This window comes from Juglans microcarpa x Juglans regia, chromosome 5S (genome assembly GCF_004785595.1).
Source record: "Juglans microcarpa x Juglans regia isolate MS1-56 chromosome 5S, Jm3101_v1.0, whole genome shotgun sequence".
Classification (NCBI taxonomy): domain Eukaryota; kingdom Viridiplantae; phylum Streptophyta; class Magnoliopsida; order Fagales; family Juglandaceae; genus Juglans; species Juglans microcarpa x Juglans regia.
Genome location: NC_054603.1, coordinates 19028042 through 19034885, shown reverse-complemented (window position 1 = coordinate 19034885; position 6844 = coordinate 19028042).

Sequence of the window (6844 nt, the reverse complement as noted above, 5' to 3'; positions counted from 1 at the left end):
TTTAACAAACAACGAATGGGGAAAAAGCATGCATAGACATGCTCGAGATGTGCAAATTATTTATAGCCATTGAAACCATCGCCATTGCGGCCTGTTTCTAATTTATAGCCATTGGGCGCCCTTGTTTCATGGGGTATGACTGAGCCTTGGACATTGGCATATTGACAGTCCCACATGGTGTAAATTCTTATTTATTGAGGCCTCCTCGACAAGGTTTCTCGCATCGACAAAATTAAGGAGATTAATTCCCTCCATGCACACAGGGTTCGTCCTTGACTGAGGCCTCCCGGCCGGTAAGGGCACTTGAGCATGCTGAGGGTAAACCCTTGGCTGAGGCCTCCTTGACAATTAGGATCCTCGCGAGCTAGCATTCACTATAAGAGATTTGACTTTTAGGGATGAAATTTGTTAGAAACAAATTAAATTTCGTCTCTAAAAGTCATTTTTGGAGACGAAATTCTAAAAATGCCTAAACTATTAAATTTTTTCGAACGGATAAATATCCTTTCGAACAAGATAATTTGTGACGAACAAAATCGTCTCAAAAAAGAAAAACCGTTCAAACGGAACAAAATAAATTTGAACATGGAATTAATATATGTTCGAATAGTATATAATCTCTTCGAATAATAATAATGGCGGGAAATTAATTTAGTTTTCAGGAAGAAAATTAATAACCGTTCGAACTTAAATTTATTTGTTTATCATCATTAATTTGTGCATATATTTTTTCCATTAAAGTAATAAATATTTTTCCATTAATTTGTTATCATTTTCAAAATATAAAAATGTGTCTATATTATATATTATGATTTGCGGTGAGTTAAAATATTTATAAATTCATTAATTAATTTTATGTAATTAATTTCAAAATTTTATAGTGATTTCTTTTATGTTAAATTTATATAAACATAAATTTAAAGATAGTATCATTTTTTATATTATCATGAACGGCAAGTAAAATGAAAAAGATAAATAAGATAGCAAACACGAAAATAAAAAACCATACATTAATTACATTCCAAATATATAATGTTCAATACAACATAGAAAAGTAAAATAATAAGTAAAATGATCTATTTGCTAAGTAGATCAACATCCTCTTGTAACATTTTAATACGTCCTTCTAGATCCCTAAGCTTCTCCATGATGGACTCAACGAATTCCATAAATAGAGCTCGTACCTGATCCAAAGTAGCCCTAGAAGGTTGACTCTCAACAGCTGCGGTACTACTAGTAGCTGAATCTGTTGGTGTGGCACTAGGTTGTTCTGGTGCAGTCTTCTGCAAGTGCCCATTGTTCTTGCTGAATGTGATCTTGTTAAGGGGCCCATCTGTGGCGACCTTCGCTCAATCACAGACACTGTAACCCCCGATCGGAGTAGAATGTTAGATATCAACAGTGCAAATGGTATACTACCTCCACTGGAATAGCGTAACTCCAATTGAATGTAGAGGAAGAAATACAATGCCAGATCAATAGGGTTCCCCCGTGCTATTCGCAACAAAAATCTGGCTCGATCAATCTCGAAATCAATCTTATGTTTTTTCGGATCGATGTTATAGCCAACAATCAAATTAAGCATTCTGAAAAATGCTATACAATCGGCATGTCAGATCACCTTGCTCCAATCATTTTGAGGAGCCAAAGGGTCCCACACTAGCTCATGGGCCTGATCTTCTGTGAGACCATCATCAGGTAGATCCTCATCCTCACTACCATCCAAACTAGCATTCAGCGCTAGCATTGAGGATGTGGCCAGTGTGTGGAAATCAGTTGGTGCAGCCGCTAGTCCCGGTGTAGTCACTGTAGGATATGTGCCGCCCACGCACGGGATATCAAGGAACTCAACAATAATGCGGGGAGAGAAAGTAATACTCACTCCCCAGATCGCTAAGGTGTAGAACAAAGCATCAGCGTTATCCTCTCCCATGGTACGGTAAAACTCACCGACCATCTCTGGATATGCAGTCTCCCGCCACTAACAAATCGGTGTCCATCCCTGCTCGGTGAAGATGGACTGTATGCTCCGTTCCTCTCATGAAAGATCGGAGAAGTCAGACAAAATGATCCCACGCTCGACAAGTATAGGTCTCATCTCCTGAGCACGAGCTGCTCCACTACTTCGGTCGGGCTGATCTCTCGCACGTTTTCTTCTCTGAATGCCATTAGTATACTGTTTAACCACAAGAAAAGTAAGAATATAATTAGCCATAATATTTAGATTATATTATTGAAGAAATATACTATATTGAACTGAATTGAAATAATAAGTTCGAACGAAACATATTTTGTTTGAACTAGTAAAATCTATTCAAATGGACTATTTTGTTCATTCGAACCGGTAATTTGTGTTCATTCGAACAAATTTATTTTGTTCAAACCGAAATAAATATGTTTAGCAACTGAGCATTCGAAAGGACTAGCGTTCGTTCAAATGGGAACACGCCAAATAGCCATGGCTGAGTCGACTCAATCCCGAACGAAAAAATCCAATCTAGATGTTATCTTTTGTTTTAATCAGTAGAAATGATTAAGGAGTGAAGCCCAATCATTTTTACCGATTATTTTGATATTAGTTCTATGGAATACACCAAAATGGGAGATTTCGGATTCGAAATCCTTACCCCCCCCCCCCCCAAAACACAACCCATTTGAACATAAAACCAAACAATAGATGTGGAGACTTGACCCATATCTCTTAGAAGTTCAAATGTGGGGTTGCTACGGCGGTTGAGTGGTGGTTTTCGCGGTGGAGATAAAGGGCGAAATCGTTGCCCTTGATGGCTGCTAGTTCGAACTAGAGTGATTTGTTTCATTGTATTCGAATTGGGTATAAATATCATTTCGAACGATTATTATACTAATATATTTCTAATTATATTACTAATAGTCATATATAATAATACTAATATTACTGTAACACCCCGTAAATTAGTGCATTTTTAATGAAGCATTTTTATTTATTTATTCAAAATTTATTCTCTTATTTTATAATTATCGGATATTTTAAATGGGTTATTTTATGATCTTTAAATTGTGGGAATTAAATTGTTATGTTTTCTTAATATTTATTTATTGTTATACATTTAAATTGTTCTTCTTTAAAATTAATTGATTGTGGAATTTAATTATTTTATTTTCATTGTATCATTACGTTTAAATTATTTTAATTGATTTGTTGTTTTAAGATCATTTCCGTTGGATCATTTTCGTGACTCAATATGTGAGGACTGAACCTCATTTCTTTCACTCCATTTTCTCTTTCCTCTTTTTTTTTTTTTCTTTTCTTCTTTTCCTTTCTTTTTTTTCTTTTTCCCCTACTTTTCCCCCCTCCCCGCGCGACCCACTTGCCTCTCTCTCCCTCTCTCTCCCCGTGCGTCCGTCACCTTCACCCAGACCGCCGCCGTCGCGCCTCCGTACGCAACACCGCCCGGCCGACCAGCTCCCCTCCCTCCGGCGACCTCACCCCCCAAATCCCAGCCCCTACCTCGCTACCGGTAGCCCGCACGCACCCCACGAAGCCTCGGCATTCTTTGCCCCGTTGCGCCGCCGTCGCGCCACCTCCGGCCACCATTTCTTCACTACTTTATCCCCGACCTTCTAGCAATCCAATGGACCCAACCCCAGCTCCGATCCGTCACCGGTTAAGCCCCACCAAGCCCATTTCCAATTTGTGCATCTTTGGCCTAAAACCACCCCTTGCGCCGCCACCCACGGCAAACCACCACCACCATTGGCTTCACCAACCTCTCTAGGCCCTACCCTATCAATTTTGGGTCTTAGTTTGTCCCCGTTGAAAAGTGAGTATTTGAGACCCACGACCACAGTGTATTTTACACTGTGTTGTTGCTGAGTCGCTACCTTTTGCAACTCCGTGATCCTCCAGAAATCATATTATAGCGCTGTAAGTATTTTCTCAAAGAACTTTCGTGATTTAAATGTATTTTTGCACTAACTCATTTTAACTGTGAACTGGTTGGTTATGCTGGACTGAGTCCGAGGAGTTCGGGGGTCGGATGGATTGCGGATGGAGTTGATTGTATGTTTAGTTTGTGATTGGATTGTGTTGACATTTGTTGGATATTGGTGTCGTGTCTTGTTCACTGCATTTGCACGCATGATCATGTTTGTTAAGAAAATTGGGTTTTCGCATGATTGCATACATGGTCATGTGTTTATTGAAAATTGGATTCTCATGTGAGTAAAAGGAAAAGAGACTGTAGGGATGGTGGTAAGCAGGGATGGTGGTAGAGTCCCGCCTGCGATTCCCGCCTACGGTGCACGCGATAGGGATGGCGGTAAGTAGGAGTGGTGGTTGTGTCCCGCCTGCGATTCCCGCCTACGATGCACGCAGTAGGGATAGTGGTAAGCAGTGACTGTGGTAGAGTCCCGCCTGTGAATCCCGCCTACAGTGCTCGATTAAGTATTCATTGTGTGGAAATGAACTGTAGGGATGGTGGTAAGCAGAGTTGGTGGTAGAGTCCCGCCTGCGATTCCCGCCTACGGTACATGCGATAAGGATGGTGGTAAGCAGGGATGGTGGTTGTGTCCCGCCTGTGATTCCCGCCTACGGTGCACGCGGTAGGGATGGTGGTAAGCAGGGACGGTGGTAGAGTCCCACCTGCGATTCCCGCTTACAGTGTCCAATAAATGGGTTGTTTTGTGTGAATCATTTTCTGGGAAAATGACAAACTATATTTTTGGGCCAAAATGGGATTTTTGGCGTGTGTTGGAAATAATCATTTTTCTGGAAAAAATGGTATTTTATGACTAAATGTATTTTGTCATATTGTTGGTTGCATTAATGTATTTTTATCCCGAGAGTTGTTTGGTTTATACTTACCTGTGGTACCATTTTATGGTATCGCAGATTTTGATGCAGATGATGATGACGAGCATTAGCTTGGTTCCGTTGGTGGAGTGATCTGAGATTGCTCCTGTTTAGCGAGTTATGTTTTTATCAATTTATATATTGTCTTTATAATATATTTGTGATGACTGTATAACTCTTTAAAGATAAATTGTGTTGAATATTTGTATTTAAAATTCTGGTACTTAGTTGACTATTATAATATCCGCTGCGAATTTTTATTGTGCACATTTGCATGTTTCACACACACTTGAGCACATTTCGTTGGGATGCGTGACCGTATTGTCATCATCCCGATGTCACGATTCCCATTCTTTTGTACGTGGGAGTCGGGGCGTCACAATTACAAAGTACAAAAGTATAAAAATAAAACAAATAATAGTATTATAATACTTTTATTTAATATATTTAGTATATTATTTGTAATATACTTATTCTATTACCTATAACATACTAAGTACTTAGTATAATCCATTTGGCTTAATTATATAGCTACTATATTTATTATATTTTATATAACAAGGTAACAAGTTATATAATATATAGTACAAAATTAGAAGTAACTATATTAATATAATATATATTATCAATTAATACAATAGATTATTAAAATTATAGGAAATTACTCATAAGTATAATGATACTATTATTAGTTTGAACCCAATAACGTCCAGTTCGAACGGATTTATCTCGTGGAATGTGTTTGGAGGGAAACTCAACGCTAAATACTCTGAATGTTAGTTTATTCGAACGTGAAAATTCCTCATTCGAATGCACTAATGGAATTGTGTTACGAAAATACCCTTTGATCTTCTCTACATTTGAAGAATATGCCAAGGAATATTCTGACTTGTTAGCTCGAACGACAGTATTACACGTTCGAACATGAATTAAATCGCAGAAGATATGATGCTTATTTGAAATTTTCGTGTTCGAATGTGTAAATGTCCAATTCGAATGAGACTTCATAGATTCAAATACCTCAACCTCCAGTTCATTTTCACAGTGAAGTTGGATTTCTTTGGAGGCAAAGCACGACAAGAGATTTTGTATGTGTGAGAGAGTGTTGTGGAGAGAGAGAGGAACAAACTTAGTGAGAGAGAATGGATTCTTGAGAGAGAAGAGAGGTTTATAAGAGGTATTACTTGATTTTTTTCTTTTTTTTTTTTTTTTTTTTGTTTTGAGTTTCATTAATGTTAGTTTATTGCACATGATTTATGGTTTTCTCATAATGTGTTTTATGCTTATGTAGACATTGTGGATTCATATTTTGTTTGGATTGTTTAAATTTGAGGTAATATTTCTAATTTTTAGATTTGTGATAATTTTTTGTTTTTAATTAATTTATATGTTAAGATTTTTGGTATATTCGTGTTTGGGCAATCCCATTTAAAATGTATCCTACACCAATACGCATCTTATGAGATTGTGTTTGTGAAAATTGTGTTTTGTGGCAAACGTTTTGTCTCTGTTTCTTGTCTGGAATTTGGGCTTGTCCCATTCGAACGCTATAATGTTCATTTGAACAGAATCTTGTTCGAATAAAATCCTGCTTGAATAGACTAATAAGATTTTGCTTACAAGATTTTACTTAAAAGACAAATAAGATATATAAAAATTATACTTAAAATATAAAAAACTTAAGAATTATAACAAAATATTTTGTACTTAAATTAAAATTAACACTTAAAATATAATATAACATAGGAATTACTAATAATTAAATTAATGTTTAATACTATTAGGAGATAGACTTGGGCGAGACTATAAGGAGTATGCACAAGGGGTGATGAAGTTTCTTATAGAGTTTGCTCGCATGAGTATTGACAGTCGATGATTTATAAGATGTTCATGCAAGAAGTGCAAAAATCTAAGTTTTTATAATTTGGTTGTAGTGGAAGATCATTTATTTGCAAATGGAATCGATCCTAAATACTTACCTTGTGTCTTACATGGTGAACCATTTTCCAA